The 24,715-nt window shown below is 40.0% G+C and overlaps 1 long non-coding RNA gene across 1 annotated transcript; it reads left to right on the top strand.

The window, feature by feature from the left end:
• Positions 1–9,419: 9,419 nt before the first annotated feature.
• On the top strand, positions 9,420–23,995 carry LOC149848810 (uncharacterized). The gene is made up of 2 exons (XR_016433127.1): positions 9,420–9,578; positions 23,671–23,995. It is a non-coding gene; the product is annotated as an uncharacterized LOC149848810 (long non-coding RNA).
• The last annotated feature ends 720 nt before the right edge of the window (positions 23,996–24,715 follow it).

Genomic DNA, 24,715 nt, shown 5'->3' on the forward strand with positions numbered 1-24,715 from the left:
CGTAAGTCATGTGTAGGTGCGTTAACAACACCATATTTGTTGCAAACAGACTATAGCTGATTTCGTCAGTTATATTAAAAGCAACGCACCAAGCCAGACTATAAGCATCGTCAGCCCGTATTCCATGGTATCTCGGTTGTATTTTATGTTGCTTTTGGTTATTGATTTAGCCCAATTGATTCGTATGTTAACGTTAATGTTAGCAATGTTTCGGTATGCAGACGATCTTACTGTGTTTGCCATACTCCAATGGATTCAAAGACGGCCTACCTTATTGAGTTAACGGTAATCATTACAGAGACCTTTTGTCATGTGAAAAGGTAAGCAAACAAACCTAGATTGCAAGGTTACAGCATAACAGTGCTAACAACATTCTTTCGATTTATTTGCAGATATTGATTCCTACACTCTGGCAATCTGAAAAGCATTGGGTCTTATACGTGATGGATTTACACGAAAAAACAACTATGGTTTTACAATTCGTTGGAAGTTGACAGTTGTTTACGGCTAGACATTTCCTATCTCGTAAGATTTCATCTATATGAGTATCGTGTCGTGTACTGGGGTCATGAATTTACTATCGGTCGCATTATTCTCAGATCGGTTTCCTCAAAGCCATTTTGGGAGTCGATGTTAGCGAGTGGATCTATCGCACGACATACCATGCTCCTTTGCAAGATAATGGCGTTGATTGCGGCGTATTTGTAATGAAGTACATTAAAGCGATATACAATGGTGCAGAACCCTGTTTCGACGTTGTATGCCATTTCTTGGCCTCTGTTATTGGGGATTAAGTGCATGTCTATTGGTTCTACTTTACAATCTCTCATTGCAGATTGATATACCCGAATTCCGTGAAGAACTATGCAAAAAATTGACGTCTTTTCTAATTGCGGAGGAGAAAGTGACGGAGGCATCGCGAGGATCTAAAAGGCTTGTAATTGATAAAAGATGTGTGCTCAACCCGCGTGATTGACAGTCGCAGAATGAGACTGCGATGTATGCAATGAACAAAGACTTCTAATGTTCGAAATGATAATATTCAACATCGCTATGAAATGTTTGATGCTTAAACATCGCTTTATTGCTGGCATATGAAAAAAGTGGTGAATAAGAGCCATTAATGTCGCTTTCGCAATTACGAATAGGACAAAGCGATACGACATGCTTGATGTTCAGAATTAGTGGTCTAACGTCAACTACACTGCTACCACCATGAAAACTTGTGTAAGAATTTGAAAATTTCTTGAATTTTAAACGACGTTTCCTTTAATTATGATCTTGCAGACATATGAAAAAAGTATAGACGGATACGACGACTGTGTCAAAGACGCCTATATACTCGATTCAAGAACAAGTCGTTTATGCAGGAATTGTCGATTTGTCGGTTCCTTATTCGCGAAGCAAAGTGGAACTGTGTGTTGTGTCATTCAAATATTAATGAAATGTCTTGTCACCCTCCGTCAGTTTTCAAGTATATACGTCAGTTTCATTAAACCAAAAGCAAATCTTAAATAAAAATACACTCTGCATTAATGAAATTGAACAATGTCATGCCAGAGGGCTATTCTCAATAGTAATCAATGCGATTGGACCGAATTTTGGGTCTTAAATAAATCCACAAGTACGTCCACAAGTGTCCCAAGAAATCACCTTAGGTGTACATTATCGTAGGTTCAGCAATACAGCGATTTCTGAGAACAAACCTTTCTTATTGATAAGTTCACGGAATGCGATTTTTAGAAAGATTTCGGAACCGCACCAAAATATCTTTCGCCATAGGAACCGCACCAAAATATCTTTCGCCGTACAGTATTTTTCATTACTGAAGAACAACTTTACTAGCATTGGTTATGCATATACAACAAAAAACTATTTCTGAATACGATTTAATTTTCGTAGAGGAAGCAGTACAACGATTTGCAAGCGTGTTTTGTAATCTTCAAATTATATTTCAACGGAGACAGATTTACAAAATTTGTAGTCTTAAAAAATTGGCCTATCAGACTTCCTCCTACATATCTCCATTCTGTGTCTCTCTCTCTCTCTCTTTGTCTCTCTCTCTCCAATTGTGTTGATACCAGAAAACTAGACGAATCATACTGCGGCGAGATGAACCCTCGTCACCAAAACGACAGCTCCTCTGAGACCTCCTCGCTAGGGAGAGGAAGAGGACGTGGTGGACCTCCTGCTGGCCACCCTCAGCGCGACTGCACCGACTGGGTTGCTGTCGAGGAGGAGGGTGAGAACGATGATGGCAGAGCTCGTTAGGTTGTATAGACAGAGCAATCGATAGGTTTCACTTTACATATTTTGTCTGTCGTTCTTTTTAAACTCAATCAATTTTCCACATATTTCGTAGCGTATTTCCGGCATATGTTTCTGCAACAAAACATGTAATGTGAAACCAATATATAACAGGAATACCCAATAACATCGGATACAAAGCTCATACAGCGTGGAAACAAGGTTCTTCTCCATTGTATATTGCTTCAATATGCTTCATTACGAATATGCCACAATCGACCCCATTACTTTGTAAAGAAGCATCGTCAGCACAGAGCAACATCCACTCGGCAATGTCGACACCCATAAGCCCGTTAAGGAATCCCGCCTGTGATAAAGGGATAATATATTACAGTCCGGTCCACCTCGAATAGCTACGATTCACCTATGGGCAAAAGCTTACCAAATGCATAGCGTCGCGTTCTACGCCACTGTGGCAGTCCAATGAGTTGTAGCACCATATTTGTTTTTTCAGAAAATTCATCTCATATAAGACCCAATGGTCGGGATTTTGCCAGAGTGTAGGAAGTAAAATCTGCGAATCGATAAAATAATTTTTCATTCCAGAGACATATCATGATGGGGATGTTACAACTAAACCTTGGAGAAGAGGTTTGTTCACTTACCTTTCCAAATTTCGAAATGTCTAGGCACTCATCATCGTTGTTCCAACAAGGTAGTGCATCTGTGAATCCAATGTCGTATGGCTTTCGCCGGACGTACATCTGTTGCACGAAATAGTAAGGTTTAACCACCAAGAAACGTGAGTACGTCATAAAAGCAAACAAAACAACAACGGACCAGACATACCATGAAATAAGGGCTGATGATGTGTACTGTATTGCTCGTTGGGTTGCTCTAAATGTAATTGACAAAATCACACATTGTCTGGTTGCATAAATTTACGAACTTCAATACATACAAACCGATGACCTAGAAATTGATAGTGGTTAAATACTTACAAAATTACTGATAGTGTTCCCGTCTGCAAATTCATCTTGCATCTGCTCGATGTCATCTACGAACTCGTCAGGGCGTTGCCGCCCACCCTTGCCTGTGGATGTTGCACTGAGTGCACCATGAGCGTGATATTCAGGATTCGACATTGAAATTCTTGTCTATAGTAAACAACACAAGTCCAAATACGACATGAAAAGGCAAATGTTGACTAAACCACTCATGCGTTTCAAAAAATATACGTCTTAAGCACTAGTGCTGGTACTGTGGATGTGGTTGTCTTCTTCTTTGGCGCCGTGCCTGGCCGTTTTGCTCCCATCGTCCTCTCCGTTGGTGTCGTGCCTGGTCATTTTACTCCCATCGTCCTCTCTGTTTGCTCTGTGTCTGGTCGTTTTTCTCCCATCGTCCACTCCTTTGGCGTCGTGCCTGGTCGTTTTGCTCCCATCATCCTCTCTGTTGCCGTCGTGTCTGGTCATTTTGCTCCCATCGTCCTCTCCGTGCCTGGTCGTTTTTCTCCCATCATCCACTCCTTTGGCGACGTGCCTGGTCGTTTTGCTCCCATTGTCCTCTCCGTTGCCGCCGTGTCCGGTCGTAGTGCTCCCATCGTCTTTGGCGTCGTGCCAGGTCGTATTGCTCCCATCGTCCTCTTCTTGGCCGCCATGGCTGGTTGTACTGTTTCGATTGTCCCCTTCTTCGGCGCCATGCCTGGACAGAGATATCGATGACACCTTTGCAACGCAGATACAGAAACGTCGTCCTCAGTCAAATACAAAGGTAAAGTCCTTTAACGTGCCGCCCTTTTTCGAAAACAACCCGCTAATTAAATGATTGCGTTTTAAATAAATAAAAATACATCTTTTTGCATGCCGCCCTTTTTCGATAACCGTCGGCAAATTAAATGACTGTGTTTGAAGTATTTAAAAATACGTCTTTCCACACGCCGCCCTTTGCGTTTTAAATATTTAAAAATACGTCCTTTCACATGCCGGCCTTTTTCGGAAACACCCCACAAATTAAATGATTGAGTTTTAAATAATTAAAAAACTGTGGTTTGTCGGTCGCATTATAACAATCGTTCAGTGGGAGATTGACACGACCCGAACAAACCTGTTTTCCAGGTATGAATACTCTTTCACGATTATTCTATTGATTATCGTATATGGATACATCGATATATTCATGCAACATACTTTCCTTATCGGTTTTTAACAACAAACGTTCATTATCGCGGTTTGCATTGAAGGTGTCCTTGCCAAATGAACAATTGCTAACTGGGAACCATATCGTACAGATTTTGAAGCATCAACCTTTTCTTATCGCTATTGACTATTATCATTTATGCCGTCAGAACTCGTTAATTTATTATTCATGACTTACATCGTCAATCCTTTTTGCGATATTCTTTCGAGGCGGAGACAAATACAGCAATTGCTAAACAGAAATGCTCTATCTTAGCGATGCCAAAGAGGTTAGGCAATGCCACGATTTCTGAACAAACATCTATTTTCGATTAAAGTTTATTTATTACCGAGATCCACAGACGAAAGGATGTAATAATAAAGAATTAAACAATAAAAGAATGTCACATTACGACAATTCATTATACAATTACAACAAAAACATAGCGTGATAAAAATGAAAATCTAGGATTTATTCCGAGGCACTTGACGAATCAGATGAAATATCATAGACTTGTCTCTCACTTTTTATTGGTGGACTGTTTATCCAGCGTAGCCTCTTGGTTGCGCCCATCTTATTAAGAAAACCGGTCATCATCTCTACCACTGAGTTCGATTGAATCCCCATAGTGCTTACTTCTGTCCTTAATTTCTTGTTCTCCCTCTCCATAAGTTCGAACCTTGCGGCAGAGACAATGTTCTCTTTTGAAGCAAGTGTTCGCTCTTCCTCGCGCTTTATTACTGAGGGACTAGTCGTAGTAATCAGAGAGAGAGGACGTTTTGGTTGTAGAGGCTGGGCTGCAACATGAGAAGGGGCAGTTGGGAGGCATGGGTTCACAATTTTCTCAATCTTCCGATTTCGCCGCATTAGTTCCCAATACCTTTCGAAATAGAAGAGATCAAATTGTCGTCCTTCATGATCATACGATACGGCAGGGAAACCACCTGAGTTCCAATTTAATAATTCATCCCTGTAGCGATCGCGCCAATTCACGTTCCTGCCCCCACCACTATTCATCTTCCTTCTCACTTCCAAAGGCTTATTTGGGATAGACTGCCCCAAGCCAGATTGTAGGAGAACTCGACTACCTTGCTGCAACTCGGCTTCAAAATTACAGAACAGCCACAAATTGCGGTCAGACAATCTAGCAGCCTCTGCAACAACGTCTTGATCATCATCATCCCCATCTCCATAAGGTCTCCACAAAACCTGTACATTGGTAATTCTTTTTAATAACGAATGACAAATATATTACAATTTATTTACGCATGATATGGCAACAACGATATATACTACAGAAGACAATCCTGCAGCAATGGATACTTAAGAATGCTAAACATTACAACGATTTATAATACTCAATGGTAAATGCTGACGCGATTGTAAACAATTTTAGAACGCTTACCTCATTTAGTTGCAGCCAATCTAAAATGGACTTAGCATTATGAACTGTGACGTTTATTCTAGCCCAGCGACCGATCTTTGGAAAACCACAAATCGGAGGGCCACAACGTGGACGTAATGGGATAATATGTTCCAATGCCCAGGCCTAACAAAAACAATATTATTAGTAACACCACAACCTACAATGAGATTTGTCTACAATTACTAAGTATGTAATCAACAAATACCTGAACAAATGGCCAAAATCCCCAATTGTTTTCGTACCATTACTCGCACGGTGGAGTTGACTGTACAAGTGTACGAGCATAGCGACACCCCAGGCATAGTTGTCGACTTCGTCTAAGTCTGCCAGGTACTGCAGCCACATGAAACTTATTTTCGAACCAGAACAATCGGAAAATAATGTAAGACCAAAAAAATATAAAATGAAGCCGCACAACTCTTGGTCAGCTATTTCAGATGCACAAGTAGCGGAGTGGCCTCCCCATTTATTATGAAAAAATGACACTTTCATTGATGTGGAATTGATTCCACCAGAAATACATTGACTCCATTCGTCCATCGACATTCCTAAAAGGGCCGTGCATTTTTCCCTTGCGTTATAGTTTGAATGCCGTAATAGGATAGCATTGCCATCCCACTTAAGGCCAGTGATCCTCGCCACATCTTCTAGAGTCATGGTGATCTCAAAAGAATCAAACTGGAATGTGTTCGTCTTATCATTCCACTTATTTACCAGGTGGGTCATGGTATTCCAGCAAATTTCAAAATATTGTTGATCCAAAAGGCCACCGAAGTGCATATTTCGTAATCGGTCCTTCTGATATGCACTCAGCTGACCATACCACGACAGAACTACAGGCCATTGACACCGACCTCCGAGCTTTTCACCTGGTGCTCTACTTCTCTTGTGACCTCCCTGTAACACAAAATAACATATTATTCCTACCAATTGTAAATTAGTTCCATTTGTACTTATAAATAGTATTCTACTAATCGCTATAAATAATATTGGTTACACAAAAACTATCACAGTAATCGCTATACATATTAATACGTAACACAGTAATCGATATACCAAAATCGCTAAACATATTATTAAATCTTCACAGACAGGACAAATATATTTACCTTGGTCGCTATTTTCTCCTGTTCTCCCTCCAACCTGGGACTTTCTTGTGGGTCCACAGTCTCCAACTGCCTTTCAATTTCCATCTCTACCGGCTCCACCATCGCCTGCCTTTCTCTGGCCTTCCTTTTCTCGCCCACCTTCTCCATCCTTTCTCTATCCTTCTTTTTCTCATCCTCCTTCTTTTCTCTCTCCCATTTCTCCTCCTCCTTCTGCTTCCTTTCTCTCTCCTTTTTCGCCTGCTCCTTCTGCTTCCTTTCTCTCTCTCGTTTCTCCTCCTCCTTCTGCCTCCTTTCTCTCTCCCTTTTCTTCTCCTCCTTCTGCTTCCTTTCTCTCTCCCTTTTCTCCTCCTCCTGCATCCTTTATCTCTCCTTTTTCGCCTCATTCTCCTTCTCCTTCCTTTCTCTCTCATTTTTCTTCTCATCCTTCTGTCTTCTTTCTCTCTCCATTTTCGCTTCCTCCTCCTTCTGCTTCCTTTCTCTCTCTCATTTCACCTCCTCCTTCTGCTTCCTTTTTCTCTCTGTTTTCGCCTCCTCCTCCTTTCTGCTTTCTTTCTCTCCTTTTTCGCCTCCTCCTCCTTCTCCTTCCTTTCTCTCTTCTTTTTCTCCTCCTCCTTCTGCCTCCTTTCTCTCTCATTTTTTTCCTCCTCCTGCTTCCTTTCTCTCTTCTTATTCTTGTCCTCCTTCTCCTTCCTTTCTCTCTCCTTTTTTCCTGCTCTTGTTTCCTTTCTCTCTCCCTTTTCTCTTCCTCTTCCTTCATTTCTCTCTCCTTCCTTTTTTCTTCCTCCTTCTCTATCCTTTCTCTCTCCTTTTTCTTGTCCTTCTCCTTCCGCCGCCTTTCTATCTCTTCCAATTCTTGTTTTCTTCTGTCTTGCACTTCCTCCTCCTACTTTTTCCTTTCTCTTTCCTTTTCTTCCTTCTCCTCCTCCTTCCGCCGCCTTTTCATCTCCTTCAATTCTTGTTTCCTTCTTTCCTGCACTTCCTCCTCCTTCTTCTTCCTTTCTCTTTCCTGCACTTCCTCCTGCTTCTTCCTTTCCCTTTCTTTTTCTTCCTCCTCCTTCTCATTCCCTTGCCTTTCCTTCTTTTCCTCATTCTCTAGCCTTTGCATTTCCTTAGCTTCCTCAAACTCCTTCTTCTTCCTTCGCCTTTCTTTTTCTTCCTCATACTGAGGAATATTCTGTTCCTTCTCTTCCTCCTCCTTATTCATTTGCCTTCACCTCTCCTCTGCCTCCTTCAGTAGCATTGCCTTGTTTCGCATTGCTCTACGCTCCAAGTCTCTCCTCTCACATGTCGCCTTAGTCTCCTCCACTATATTGCTAAAATACCTTTCCCACTCCTCCACATTCTTCTTCTTCCTTCCCATCTGCTCTGCGTTAATCCTCCGCCTTTTATTTATATTCTCATCAATATTTCTTTGCTTTGCCTTCTCTTCGTCATCCTTGTTCTGCATCTTTCGTTCTTCAGAGTTCTTCCTTTGGTCCACAGCCTCGATATCTGATGGATAATCCTCCGCATAATACGATTCCAAGGCTTTTTCCCTGTCTTCATCGTTTTCAATCTTAAGTATATTTTGGTATCTTTCAAAAACCTTAGATAGATGAAACTGACAGATCATTTCTCTAATAGGCAACCCATAGAACGACGGGGTATCTCTAATCTGATGAGGCGCAGACATTGCTAACCTGCACAACACATTACACGATCATCATGATTAGAAATCGTCGAAATATTTGGGTTTATAAGTACACATCGTTGTAAGATTTATCAAACTTACAAATCGTTGTATAAGAAGCAATCTTCAGATTGAAGAAATGAACCTTACATGAAACTCACCGAAACGATGGGATTTTGGATATTCCAACTGTAGAGTAAGCAACAGTAACAACTAATACGCAACAGAAGGTGGCAACGATGCTGCGACTGCGCGTAAGACGGAAACCAATGCTCTGGAACAAAGGAAAGGATGCTCCGGCGACAACAGATGAAAGCAGAGTATGCTCCGGTAGAGTTTTCTGCTTAGAGCGATAATGAATTGTTTTGAACTATTTAAATCCTACAACATAAGACTTGCTACATACGCAAACTTTGCGGAACGTTTTGGCGCGATAACGATGGAGGGCAGTTTTGTCCTTTTCACGAACCGACGATTCAGTTTTTTAGAAAAAGGGCATTTATGTCCGTTCGAGAAAGAGGAAGCGAATGACGGTAAAGGGTACTTAAGTCTTTGCTGCGGCACCAAATTACGATGCAATATGATGCAGACACATGAAGATATATGCCGGTCTGCTTCTTATACGTGGCGCTATTTGGAACCCCCGAACATGAGATCTCAGTACCGGCCCTGTTCGGGGGGGACATATAACCTGCTTTGCCCCCATGAACGACGAAGAGAACATTTAGGGTTGTTTCGTAATTTATCTCCACGTATAAAATAGAAGGGTTTTTTTCCCTCTCCATTCATTCCCTGCTAAAACCCCTAGAATTTTTCTCCAGTAAAACCCTAGAAATTCGTCTCGGGAGCTCCGGATCCTCCATCAATGGTTGTTCCCTCGGTGTCGGTGGAGAAGGTGAAGGAATTCCTGAATTCCCAGATGCATGACGAAGAGAAATATGCGTTGAATATGGTTGGTTCGATCCCTATTCCTCTTCACCGCTTTGTTTGTTCTTTCCGTCGTTCTTTTCTTTGATTCGGAGACATCGCGATATGATCTCAGTTTTTCCATTTCCGGTTTTGCTCACCCGGTTTGAGTTCTTCTCATTTCTCTAACTGATCCGCGTGATTTTGATCGGTATCGATCAAAAGTGTATCTCATGGTCGCGTTTGGGAATTAGAAATCTCATGCAGTCGGTGCTTTCACTTTTGGGTTATTGATTTCGGGCATCAGAATGAGTAGATGACAGAATTACTCGTTTTCTATGATCACTCAATTGCGGATTCAATAGAGTGGACGATGCCCGTATTATTTTATGTTTTGCGTTTTTCAATTTATTGTGGTTCGAAGAAGAGGGTTTATATCCTTTAGATTGGTATGGCTTTGAGGCTATTGTTATATTGGGTATCGTTTGTTCAGGATTACGTTCGAGCTTGTGACGAAGCCAATTTCTTGTGAAACTATTCCTTAACTCAATACAAATGTAGCATGCCTATGAAATGGTTCTGCCTTCAATTACATGTTCTGCATTCTGTAATTGTACAATCTTTAATTCGAAAAGGAAGTTTAGAGTAAGTGCATGTTATCGAATCCTTTGTTTTACTCTCAAACCTTTATGGTCTTTGTGTATTGCATACTGTGCCTTGTATGGCTTTGTGTTTTGTGCTAGACTGGTAATGGTGATTTAGAACTGTATTGCAATTTTTAACTTCAAATCAAGCTGCTAATTGGGTTCAAGCATACCTTTCTAAGATATAGAATTAATTGCATATTTAAGGGTTTCTCCTATTACACGCACAGGTGTGTTTCTTGTGGCGTCATTGTCATTGCTTTCATATAGTCTCTTGAGTGTTGCTAAGCGGGTGAATGAGAACTTTGGATCAGAATAACTGTTGGAGTCAGGCTAATAGTTGTCCTGAATGAGATTTCTTCTCAATAGACATGTTGAACTGTTTTCTGCATCAGATTGGACAGTTTACCTTCTTTAATTTGATGCATGCTTCTACTGTATGTCACTAAACAGATTGAGAACTGTGTGAAACCTTATTTACTTGGCTGCTCTATATTTGCTACTTCCTTCAAAACCTAGTTTGTTTTAAATTCTTTGATTCTCATGCTTCTTGGTGCACCTGTGTTATTTGTCTCCTGGGTTGGAGATGTTGGAATTTATTTTGAGTTGACCACTCCTTATCACATTGGGGCTGATGCCTTGACCTAGGGAAAACAATTATGACTGAGGTGCACTAGCTGGCTATTGGCTTGTCTCATTTCTTACTAGAAAATGGTCCATCCTCGCGAACAGGCTTATGCACACACAGATAAAAAATGAGGAATAAACACACGCAGTGATCATATATGATGACTAAAGCTAAATCTATTAATTTCTTTCCTAATTTCCCTCTTGCATAGGATCCCATGTAAATAGCTCTCTCTCTAACCTCTTCATAGAATCCCATTTAAGTAGCTTTCCTAATTTCTCTCTTCCATAGGATCCCAGCTAAATAGTTCTCTCTCTCTAACCTCTTCATAAAATCCCATTTAAGTAGCTTTTCTAATTTCTCTCTCTCATGTCCTCATAGGATCTCTTTGTCTCTCTCTTTAACCTCTTCATAGAATCTCATTTAAGTAGCTTTCCTAATTTCTCTCTATAGGATCCCATGTAAATCTCTCTCTCTCTCCAACCTCTTCATAGAATCCCTTTTAAGCTATGTCACATGGGTGCGGGTACGGGTGCGGGGGTGCGGCAGGGCAAAAATGTAAAAAATTATATATATATATATATAATTTTAAAGTTTTAACAATTAACATTGTCATAATTTAACAGTTAACATTGTCATAACATCATTCATCATGCATGCAATATATCAACCTAAATATCAATCAAATAAGTAAAACAATTACATAAATCAACCTAAATATCAATCAAATATGTAAAGCAAAAAAGAACTAAATTACATACCAAAAGTATATCCTACAATGTATATGATGATGAAGTAATGGATCTTAATAATTTTCTTCATCATCATCAAATGCATCATTAGAAGGAATACTTGGCTCAGCTAAATCCATGTTTGTCATGTTGAAAATCATGCTCTCCTTCGAAGTCACACTCTTTTGGGTTTACATCCCAAAATTTGGATGTTCCTTGTCTGCATTACAAACCCAATTTGAAAATGTTAAATACAATACAAGTATATTTAAATGAAAAACTAAGAAATAATCAAATAACTAAGAAAGCAAATTAGTACATGTATTCATCATTGATTTGCAAAAGTAATCGAAGATTTGAATGAACATATACTAAATCCTCTGCACGCTTGCTGGTTAGTTTGTTTCTCTTCATGTTGTAGATTTGAGAATATGTGCTCAAATTTCTTTCATAACAAGATGAACTAGCAGGCTATGATAGCAATCTTAATGCAAGACATTGGAGAAAAGGTGTTTCTGATCCAAATGTTGACCATCATGTGATAAGATCTATATTATCCTCCTCTCTTGCGAATAATGCCGGTCCATATAATCTTGAAGATGAAAAATTTTCAAACTCTTGTGTGACTTGATGTAGAAGATATGCTTCTGGAAAAAGTCTTGTCATACACATATTTCTATGTCTTGATAGCTCTGGGTCTAAATTTGGATGGACACGACCAATACCACCTGCCCGTCACTTATTTGCATAATATTTTGGATTAAGAGAATGTGTCATGCAATGCAAATGAATGTTGCTCTTATCCTATCTTTTGACTAAAATTGAATGAATATGGTTACAAAATTCTGAATCATTCAATGTAAGATTTTTTTCTTCATGCTTGCAAACTATAACTTGTATTTTTTCAATCATATTATCTCACATTTCATAAACTCTGTGAAGCATGAGCTCATCCTTATCAACTTCTCTTAACATTTTTCAAATATGTTGCATAAATTGAAGAAAGTATATCACTCTGTTCCAAAACTCATCATCAAGAATGAATTTCTTAATTTCTTGAGCATCAGCACGATAGAACGTTCAATTTTCATCAGTCACCATGTTAACCAAGGCATTCTTCACTTTTTTAATCCTCTTCACCATCACAATGATGAACGCAAAACGTGTTTCATCGATATTCAACAATTTTAGGTCAGAATGCCAATTAAATATAGCATTAGCACGATGGTAGTTAACAACAAAATTCCTAATGCTTTTGACATTTCTTTTTAAATCTTCAATCCATGAACATAAAGCATATGCTTGCGAATTTTCTTCTTCTTTGAGGTTGCAGATGCTCTTTAAGACCAAATTTAAGCTGTGTGCTACACAAAGAGTCCAAAAAATATGAGGGTACTCACTCTCCAAACTCAATGCTGCACTTTTACACATTGTTTTAAAACTCGCCGAGTCAACTCGGCTGACTCGGCTCGGCTCGGCCCTCCAGCGAGTCAACCCGGCAAGGCAAACTCAGTTTGCCAAGACTCGACTATGACTCAGGCTTGACTCGGCCGAGTCACGAGTCTTGTTGGACTCGGGCGAGTGCTGCTCACTTTTGGTTGACAAAACTCGCTGGAGGGATCGCTTGGACTCGTGCGACTCGGGGCGAGTCACGATTCAAATAGAATCGTGACGGTTCGTTGTAATGACACTTTTGCAAAAAAAAGACACGATGGTTCTTTACCTTTTAAGTTTTTAACAAAAACCCTAAGGTCTTCACTGTTAACCCTCGATGGAAGAGAGGAGAAGCCGAGAAGGTGCGGTGCGCCTGCAACTCCAGCCATCCGACGAGAACTCCGACGTGAACGGCGACGCCGGAAAGGAGTTTCGGCGTGAACAGTAACTCTAGTGTGAACAACCATCGTGGTTTTGTTTTTTGCGTTTTGTATTTCCAGCGCGAACAGTAACTCCGACGAAGGCACATCGACGGTGAACAACAGCTCTGACGCATCTTCTCCCGCAAAAACAGTGCATCGGCAAGATTTTCCGACTCCACCAGGTATGTTTTTTCAATTTTTTCCCCTTTTGTGTTTCTTTCCGCCGCTGCGAGAATTTCCAGCGAGATTTTCCGGCGAGATTTGTGAAGGTATGTATGTTGTATATTGGTTAAAGAAACATACAGGCCACTGTAACCCCATATTTACCTATCTGTGTGTATCAAACAGGGTAAATATGTACAGAAGTAGTTTACAGAGCAGGGGAGGTGGTAGTGCAGGAGGAAGAAATGGCTGAGGAACTTGCTTCCTCACAAATGTTGTGTTCTTCCTTGCTTCCACTTTTATCACCACCCCTTCTATCTGATGGCAAGGGCCCATCAGGAGATGGTTGCTGTGTTTGTTTCTTTGGCTTAGCCGTTAATGTCGGAATCAATGTTGTTGTTGTTACTGATGGTGAAGCAGTTGTTGATGAGGGTGTGTAGATAGCTGCCGGTGCGGCTTGGCTAGAAGTTGCTACTGCAGTGTACTCTGGTGGAACCCAGATACCACCCACCACAACAAACTGTGTTGGTTGAGCATTGCTCATCGGAATAGATGTACTTGGAACACGCTTTGTATGTAAACACTATTTCTGTTGGCACAAATAGCAATCAATAGAAATTTTGGAACACCAGAATCCAGATAAATCTTTGACAGAAAGAGATGTTGACCCTGTTACTTTCGAATCAACCCCTTTTTATTTGGTGCAAGGGTTCATTTGGGATCCTATGAAATTTGGGAATGCAGCTGAATCGGCTTATACATATAATTTTTTTAAATTTATATGTTTTCTGAATTTCTTCAAAAAACTTTTTTTTTTCAAATAGACGATTTAAACCAATCCTGTGCAATTTGATTCAGAATTATTCTGGCTGTATTTTTCAATGTATCGAGATTTTCGATTTTGGGTAACGAGTACAGATTTTTAGGATTCTGATTTGGTTTCGATTTTGGGTTCTGCCTGTATAATTTATTTACTTGATGTTATTTTACTTATTAATCAATTAAACTAGTAATTAAGTAATTCTACAAACCTTTATATGTTTAAATGATCATTTATATATTGTTTTTCTTTTAAAATCAAAAGTTAACAAAACCCGGTTCGAGTCATCGAGTTGACCCGCCGAGTCACAAGTCAATAAAGAACGAGTCGAGTCCCGAGTCACGAGTTTTAAAACCTTGCTTTTACAAACTGGAGTGTTATCTGTAATGATTTGTACCACTTTCTGATCACTCACTTCTTTTATGACTTCTATAAACAACCCCTTCAAACACTCTGCATTTTTATATTCTCCAAATGTATCAACCGCTTTCAAGAATATTGGGTCACTAAGCGAACAAGCAATGAAATTGATCAGTGGGCGCCTTTGAATATCTGTCCATTCATCAGAAACAGGCATATAGTCACTCAAATTACAATTTGCCAAAGATGTTACTAAATCCTTCCAATAAAGATTTTTAGCCGCATTAAATAGGAGTGAACTAGAATAAAAATCTCTCTCTACTTTTCTATCCATATCCTCATTTCCATATGTATTAAATGCTGTTTGTATCGTTCCTCTACCTCCTACGTTGACTTTTCTTTTTTTTTTTAGCATCTTCTTGGTGGCTTCCAAACACTCATTGTCTTTCTCTTCTCATATTCTTCTTGTATTTTCTTGTATTGTCTTCGCATTATCTCATCAACTTTTCTGCATCTTGAAATGCCATATCCTGGTATCTTCAACAAATGAGCATTCACTCTTGTGTAAGACCCAATAAAATCTCTTTCACAGATCTTGCATATCTCTTGTTTCCAACACCTCCTTCTCCAATTTTTGCAAGCTTATCTACATGTACCCATAGTAGCCCTACATCATCACTCTCACTACAACTATCAACAAAACTAGCAGCAGAACTCACATATGGGGATGAAGATGATGCAAGTCCTTTTCCTTTATCCGTCATTTTTGTCCTGAAAATATAAAAAAAATTATATTAAAATCAATTATGCAGACAATCAAGATTTATAATATTGAGTCCAATGATGAGTTGTGGAGCCTGATTCAGAGTTTTTGCCCTTACTGGGGGGTCCGGGGGCTCCCCCTCAGTGTGGCTTGATTCAGAGTTTTTTCTTGGGCTTATGTTTGAGACTCGATTTCTTATGGATCAAACCTGACTTGTTTAGGTTTAGGGTTGTCGCCCTTGCCTTGTATAAATTCTTTCTTTTCTTTCTCTCTTGTGATTGTTGAAAAAGAGAAATAAAGTTTTTTGTTTCCTTCGATTGTTTCTTGCTCGTGGTTTTCGTTGAAAGTTTTCCTCTGCACCTGCGTTGAGAAAGAGAAGAGAGAGAGAGAGGGAGAGGGAGAGAGAAAACAATTACGGCTGTCACAATTTCAGTAAGTAGAAATCGTGACCTAACTTGTGTATTTAAGATACATTACAGTATGGGTCCGGGTCTGGTGTATCCAGACCCGATAAATGTAAAAATAGTTACATGTTACATATCGGGTACATGGATCGGGTCAGATCCTATGCCTATACACCTTTTTCACCCCCCGTCAAGTTGATTATGGTTTTGAACCATGAACAACTTGCTTTTAAGCATCCAAAAGTGGTCCTTGGTTAACCCTTTGGTAAATATGTCTGCAACCTGTCTTTCAGTGTTGACAAACTCAGGCTCAATCTCTTTTTCTTCAACCTTCTGTCTCACAAAGTGTTGGTCGATCTCAATGTGCTTGGCACGACTGTGATGTACCGGATTGAAAGACATGTTGATGGTACTTTGATTGTCACAGAGTAAGGTAGTGTGGGAGATCTTTTCTCCTACTTCAGTTAGAAGATGCCTGATCCATGTGACTTCGGCAGTGGCAGCAGCCATGGATCTATATTCAGCCTCAGTGCTTGATCTAGCGATAGCTCTTTGTTTTCTACTGCTCCAAGAGACTAAATTTCTTCCAATGAAGGCACAATATCCGCATTCTGTGACCCCGACGTCCCAGTGTTCTCAAACACCTCTCCTTCTTGTTGCACACAATTTGAGGAACATGCTTCATTGGAGCCAGCAAAAAGTTCTGAGCTCAGCCAAGGATAGTAAATTTCAGTTGGCATATTTGTTGTGTCAGCTCCGTGATCAAAATTTTGTTCATCAAAGACAACGTTTCTTGAGGTTCTGATGCGTTTGTTGGTGGGATCATAACACCTATATCCTTTGTAATCATCTGCATATCCCACAAATCTGCACTTTTGAGCCTTGTCTTGAAACTTGTTTCTCAGAGACTGATCGATATGCACATAGCAGACACATCCAAAAACACGCAGATCATAATAACTAGGATGAGTTCCAAAAAGGCAGTGATAAGGAGACTTATTTTCCAAAACAACCATAGGCAATCTATTTATCACATGCACGGCTGAATGGAAAACTTCTGTCCATAGGTTGATGGGAAGATTGCTGTCATGGAGCATACTCATGGCACTTTCAACGATATGCCTGTGTTTTCGTTCAGCAATTCCATTTTGTTGAGGGGTGTGAGGACATGACACCCTTCTTCCTATTCCGTTATTTTGAAGAAAAGAAATAAAATCACGGGATGTGAATTCCCCACCTCCATCACATTGGAAAAATTGAATTGACTCAGAAAATTGATTTTTGATAAGGGAAAGAAAATTTTGAAACAAAGAGAAGACTTCCGACTTATTTTTTATGAAATATATCCAAGTGTATCGAGAATAGTTATCAACAAATATTAGATAGTATTTACTTCCAGATCCAGAAGCAATTGGGGCGGGTCCCCATACATCAGAACAAATTATCTCAAAAGGTTTTGAAGCTCTCTTATTAATAGAATGAAAAGACAATACATGACTCTTGCAGGAAAGACAACTGGAACATTTGTGACTGTTCTCATCCCTATTGAGACTTTCTTTTGGAATGAGATTATTAGATACAAGTTTCTCAATAAAATGACTCCCACAATGGGCTAACCGACTATGCCATAAGAATGGCTTATTACATTCAAAAATACTAAAAACATTAGCAGAAGAGGATGAACACGACTCTAATGAGGGCTTTGAATTCAGGTGGACAGGGCGAACAACATGACAAGGAGCTTCTTCAAAGACATACATATTGCCTCGTCTCTTTCCTTCAACGAACGTTTCCCTCGTGCGTAGGTCCTTGACCTGCACAGAGAAGGGAGTGAATTCAACTGAAGCATTATTATCATCAATAAGTTTGGAAACAGAGACAATATTTTTCTTAATGTCAGGGGCATGAAGAACGTCTGAAAGAGTAAGAGTGGAATATGACATGGGAATGACAGTTTTTCTAACATGAGAAACAGAATGGTGGGATCCATCTCCAGTGACAATCTTACTTTTTCCAAAATAAGGAATGGGATTAGAAATCTTACCTGCATCACCTGTCACATGAGTGGCTGCCCCTGAGTCGACAAACCAAGCGCCTTTATCACTCTGCTTCAATTTCAACTCTGACAACGCAGATATCAGCAGATCTTTAATCTCTCCATTATTTGAGAACTTCCTTTTGTTTTCTGTTTGTAGACCCTTTCCTTTATTCTCTGGATTATGCCAACAATTCGCTTTGATATGCCCATTTTTGTTACAAAGGAAGCAAGTAGGAATGGATCTTGATCCCTGCGCATGAGCGAGCGTATTTGGAGTGGGAAGCAGACAACGCCCTCTGTGTCCACTTCGCCCTTGTCCTCCTCGTCCTCGTCCTCTACCATAAGTTACTCCTGTGGCAAAAACTTCCTGAGAATTTGTGTGAATGTGAGATTCCTCAAAGAACCCTTTCAGAGTCATCTCATACTGAATCAATTTTGCTCGCAACTCATCAAAGGTAGGAAGAGCAGGGAGACACAATAGTGAAGTGACGATTATATTGTAGTCGGATCCCAATCCACTCAGAGTCTGTTCTACCATATCACTGTCACTCACCGCGCACCTTATAACTGCAAGTTGGTCTGTGATAGTCTTCATCTTGTTCAGATATTCCATGATGGTCATGGAATCTTTTCTCAGCATTTGAAATTCCCTCTTGAGAAAAACCATTCGTGCCTGCGAAACTTGTGAATATGTTTGAACCAATTTTTCCCAAAGTTGGAGAGCAGTATAATTGTCGGGAATTGCAACAAGGACCTCTTGGGACAGGGTGGAAGTGATATATGCAACCACCGACTGATCTTTCCTTTCCCAGTTGAGGTACTCTACGTTCTTGACATACACAATTGAACTTACTCCTTTGTCATCTTTTCCCTCTCTCGTAACAAATTCGAGTGGAGCGGGAGTGGTTCCATCAAGGTGACCCAAGAGACCTTGACTCCTTATAAAATGAATGATTTGTCTCTTCCAGATCAAGAAGTTTGAGGTAGTTAACTTTTTAGAAACGAGTTGAGTGAGAAAACTTGAAGAAAAATTGGATGAAGAGGAATGAATATCCATGAGGAAGAGTTTTAACAAGAAAAAGGAACCCTTTTTGTGTTACCAGAGTATCCACAGACTGCTCAGTCTGCAGCCAGAGATGTTTGCTGATCGTCCTTTTTTTTTTTACGGCTGAGAAATTCAAAAATCTGCGACCAGAGGCTGTCAGAAGAAATTCAGGCTGTATTCCAAGACTGAGTTTTCTTTTCTACTTTTGAAAGGTCGGATATTTAAGCAATGGAAAGAAAATCAAACTGTATTTTCAATGTGAAAGCAATGAGTAAAGGAAGAAAAAAAAACTGTATTTTCAATGTGGACCCCACTCGTAACAGTCAGAAGAAATATGATACGAGAAAGGGGTTTTGAGAGTCGATATCCAGCCCTGCTCGATATCCAAGCCCAGTATAAGAAGGGATACGCAGGCTGTATTCCAAGAAATTTGATGTCGCAGACCTGCTCGATATCCAGCCCCGTATAAGAAGGGATACACAGAAAAGAGAAGAACAAAAATTTGAAGGGATACGCAGAAAAGGAATTCACGCGAAACAGGCTTTTCCCTTTCTTGATGTACAGGATCACCGTGAACCAGGGTTCACGTGAGCTCTTCGTGAACAGATTAGGAATTCACGTGAGGCGTGAATCCACTAAAGGAAAAGAAAAGACTGAAGAAAAACAGAAAAGGGGAAAACGAGAGATGGAGATTGGGAATGGAGGTAGAGAGAAGAAAACTAAAGAAGAAAAGAAGATGGGAGAAGAAAGAAACCTCAAACCTTTGATCTGTCGCACCTTTGGAATCCTCCGCAACCCTAGATGGATCTTCGCTCTGATACCATGAAAGTTTTCCTCTGCACCTGCGTTGAGAAAGAGAAGAGAGAGAGAGAGAGAGAGAGAGAGAGAGAGAGAGAGAGAGAGAGAGAAAACAATTACGGCTGTCACGATTTCAGTAAGTAGAAATCGTGACCTAACTTGTGTATTTAAGATACATTACAGTATGGGTCCGGGTCTGGTGTATCCAGACCCGATAAATGTAAAAATAGTTACATGTTACATATCGGGTACATGGATCGGGTCAGATCCTATGCCTATACACCTTTTTCATTCGTAACATCTAGCTCTCGGCTTCCCTGCCGAAAACAGGGAGGGGCTTGGCCCCTCCCCTGAAATTAGAGGGAGCAGGGAGGGAGGCTCGGCCCCTCCCCTGAAATCAGAGGGAGCAGGGTGGGGGGCTCGGCCCCTCCCCTGCCGGCCCAACAAGGGAGCGAGAGGGTACCTGCGACGAGGGAGAGGAGGAGGTGACATCGGGCTCCCCTGCGAGACGTCGGGAGGAGAGGAGGCGAGAGAGAGCGGAGCTGCGCAGGAGAGGAGAGGAGAAGATTAGGGCAAACCTCTTTCACAGTCCCTTTTGATCGGGCAACAGATTTTTTTTTTTAGGTTCGAAAATTGGATGAAAATGACCCTGGGTGTGTTGATCGCACTCAGGGTCGTGTTGACCGCATCGGGTGCCGCACGTGCACCTGCGTCACGTCGACGCAAGTGCGGCATCTGCTTTGCCGAGTCCCTGTGACTTATCTTTTAAGTAGTTTTCCTAATTTCTCTCTCCCATAGGATCCCATGAAAATAGTTCTCTCTGTCTCTAATGTCCTCATAGGATCCCTTTGTCTCTCTTTAACCTCTTCATAGGATCCCATTTAAGTAGCTTTTTTTATTTCTCTCTATAGGATCCCATGTAAATAGACCTCTCTCTCTCTCACACACACACACACGCGCCTATTAAGCAGTCGTACTCGTGTCACGGCCGACATGGGGTCGGTTACTGGACGCACCACAGGTACATGCTGGTTTGGATCGGGTTGGGTCTAACCCTGACCCAAACCAGCCCAGATTGAAAGGCAGAGCGGAAGAAGAAAAAGGAGGCAGAAGAATAAGAAGAAAGAGGAGGAGGAGGAAGAAGGAAAAGAAGAAAAAAAGAAAGAGGTGGAGAAGGAAAAAGAAAAAAAAAGAAAGAGGAGAAGGAAGAAGAAGAAAAAAAAAGAAGAAGACGAAAGAGTAAGAGGAGGAGAAGAAAGCAAAAGACGAAAGGGGAACATGAAGAGGAGAATGAAGAGGAAGAGGAAGAGTGTACCTTTTTGTTTGATCTTCCTCCTCTTTTTCTTCTTCTTCTTCCAATCAGAGAGAGAGAGAGAGAGAGAGAGAGAGAGAGACCTACCTTTTTATTAAAAAAAAGTTTTCATTCCCCTCCACTTTCTTTCCAAAAATTCCCTTCCCTTTACGGATTTTTTTAAAATTTTTGATATGGACTTTCCCTTCCCCTTTCTTTTCAAAAATTATACTCGCCCTCTTACAATTTTTATTTATTTATTTTTTATACAACAACAACAACAACTACGCCTTCATCCCAAAACAATTGGGGTCAGCGATATGAACCAAAAAAGAAATTCATTTTGGGTCTTCCACATGAATCCTTTTCCTCCAATCATTTCTATCCAACGCCATGTCCTCGGTGAGGTTCAAAGCATTCATATCCTTTCCTATCATCTCCATCCAAGTCTTCCTAGGCCTACCCCGACCTCTTTTAACTAATATATTTTCCCATTTCTCCAACCTTCTAACTGGAGCATCATTAGGCCTTCGCCGAATATGTCCAAACCACCGTAAACGATTCTCTCGCATCTTATTTTCAATGGGTGCAACACCTACCTTCTTACGTATCTCTTCGTTCCGAATCTTATCTTTTATTGTATTTCCACACATCCATCTAAGCATCCGCATCTCAGCTACACTCATTTTTTGAATATGATGTCTCTTGGCAGCCCAACATTCCGTACCATATAGTAAAGCGGGTCTAATAGTCGTCCTATAAAACTTTCCCTTCAACCGCAATGGCATTCTACGATCGCACAGCACTCCAGTAGCACTTTTCCATTTCATCCACCCAACCTTTATCCTATGATTTACATCTCCATCAATTTCTCCATACTTTAGAATGATGGATCCCAAATATTTGAAATAATCATTCACCGGTATATCTTGCTCACCAAGCTTCACTAAACTCCCATCACTACTTCGTTGCTTACTAAACCGACATTTCATATATTCAGTCTTACTCTTACTCAACTTAAAACCTCTAGCTTCCAATGTCTGTCTCCATAATTCTAACTTAGCATTAACCCCAGCTCTAGACTCATCAATCAAAACAATATCATCAGCAAACAACATACACCACGGTACATTTTCTTGAATTGATCTCGTAAGCTCATCCATCACTATCGCAAATAGGAAAGGGCTTAAAGCAGATCCTTGATGTAACCCAACCGTTATCGGAAAATTGGTTGTCACCCCTCCACAAGTGCGGACATTGGTATTTATTTATTTTTTATATAGACCCTAATATGGATCCGCACTTAATCCAAACCCAATCTCTCTCTCTCTCTCTCTCTCTATATATATATATATATATATATATATATATATATATATATATATACACACACAGCCGTGTCCCCGTATCCGCACCCATACCCATACCCATGTGACATAGCTCTCTCCCCATAGGATCTCATGTAAGTAACTTTCCTAATTTCTCTCTCTACTAAAATACATTTAAATTTTAAACTTTAAACTAGATGATTACCACAACACTCACCCTGCCCTTGACAAAATGTTGCCTGATGTGGGTACTACTACAAAAGCAAAAAAATAAAATAAAATAATAATAATAATAATTACATTCAATCCAAAACACTCTCCTTGTCATTATTAAAATGTTATGATGTAACTAACTTTTGGCTCCCTAATGCCCTTCATTGTTCCTTTAAAAGTAGTATAGATATAGTTATAGATATAGAAATGTGATAATAAAAACATTACATAAAGAGGATTTGGAGAGATTCTAAGTGTGATTTCTGAGTATTAATTTAGAGATGGAATGCTTAATTATAATAGGTGCTTAGCAATGATGTCCTTTGATTTACCCTGGTGAATTAGGCCTGAATAAGACTGGAAATGGGAATGTTTTGATTTTTATTAGATGAATGCTGGTCTGGCACCTTTCCAAAATTTTTGTGGATCATTAGGAAAGACGTGACCTGTCTATTTGGCAGAAGTCCTTTTAGCATTTGTCTTGAAAGCACAAATGAAGGGATTCCGCAATCTTGGGTAAAATTTTCCCATTCAATTATTGTCTTTATTCTGGTCAACAAGTTATCCATATACTGAGTTTACTAAATCTGTCATTTGACAATTTCTCAATAAAAGGAAGACTCGGTATATGCAGTTGCGTGATGAATTCATAACTTTGCAAAGAATTTGGATGAAGAGAATGTGGTATCACAAACTTAGAGCCCATATCATCAGTGCCCTTTCAAGTTTTAACACATTCATAATTTTGAACAGGCAAAACCATGTTTCTTTTCAAGTAATCTCCTGTCAAAGCATTAGATTAGCCTTAGGGGATGTTTGTTGGGTCTTACTGCTAGCAATGTTCTTGGCATAGTTTGAAGTTATATAAATGCTTACTGGCTGTTTAGATGGCACCAAACCAGGTTTGTAAACCTGATTTGGAGGCAAAACTGTGCATTCAATCGAGTGTTGCAAAACATTCATCCCCTTGTCTTTCTAGAGTTGGATTTACACGATTATCTCTCTTTGCCAAGTGGTTTCTTTGTAGGATTAAGAGTAATTTTGTCTTCCCTTTCAGAGGTTGGTACGTGCCATTGGATTGTTTGCTGGCTCCATATTCCTGTTGCGCAACTTTGGCGATCTCATGGCTGTCTGAAGCTGGTTAAGAAATTGTGGGTCTCTAATGTGCCACTTGGCACAGGTTCCCTTTGATAATCACATCTGAACTTCCGAAAAGTTTTCTTGATCTTCTTGTGAACACTGTTTGGATTGAATAGTTGTAAAATGTAAGTGCATCTTATGGTGCTTGTCACAAAGTGCATCTTATGGTGCTTATCACAATACACACTGATAATCAGATAATTCATGGATTTTCCCTTTTTTGTGGTGATATTGTTGATTCACTTTTATGTTTTTTTGGTAGAAAGCAGAAGCGTTTTCTTTTTCTGTTTTTACATTCTTCATTCACATGCTAGCCCTTCCATAGAGTGGTTGTTTGGCACTACATTAGAACCAGTATTTCTGTTAAATGATATTTGAAATGTTTGGAATCAACTCAGCTGCTGAAAGCTTGGATGCTGTAAAACATATACTTGATCGTCTTTCCTGCCCTTTGTTGTTCATAGGGCTAGTTTTGTGAGGAGAGGGATTTAGGTGGTCTGTCCTTTTTTTTTTTTGAGAATCAGGATTTAGGTGGTCTGTCAAAGGGCAGTAAGAAACTAATAAATATGAAGGTAATTTTTTGTTTAACCACGTAGCCTATGACAAAATTACGCTTAACCGCCTGTGTTTCAAAACTTTTTGAATAGACGCCTGAGTTTTCAGCATATTGCTCGTATGACAGCTTTAGGCTACTTTTTTTATCATTTGACTTCAGTTGATTTATAGGTTTTTAATAACATTTTTTTGAGGTTTTCTTGAGAAAACTAATTTTTTTATTTGTCATGAGATTTTCCATTGTCAAGAAAATCTCGATAACAAGATATGTGAGCATGATCCAAATGAGCCCCTATTTGTCTTTAGGCTTCGGTATATACAGTATTTAGGGGTGTCAACTAGTTGGACCTGCATGAAACCCCGGTGGGCCAAGACAAGATTGAACTCCGTTGTACTTGTTATCCAAA

Source organism: Nuphar pumila, chromosome 1 (genome assembly GCF_984573655.1).
Source record: "Nuphar pumila chromosome 1, dmNupPumi1.hap1.1, whole genome shotgun sequence".
Classification (NCBI taxonomy): domain Eukaryota; kingdom Viridiplantae; phylum Streptophyta; class Magnoliopsida; order Nymphaeales; family Nymphaeaceae; genus Nuphar; species Nuphar pumila.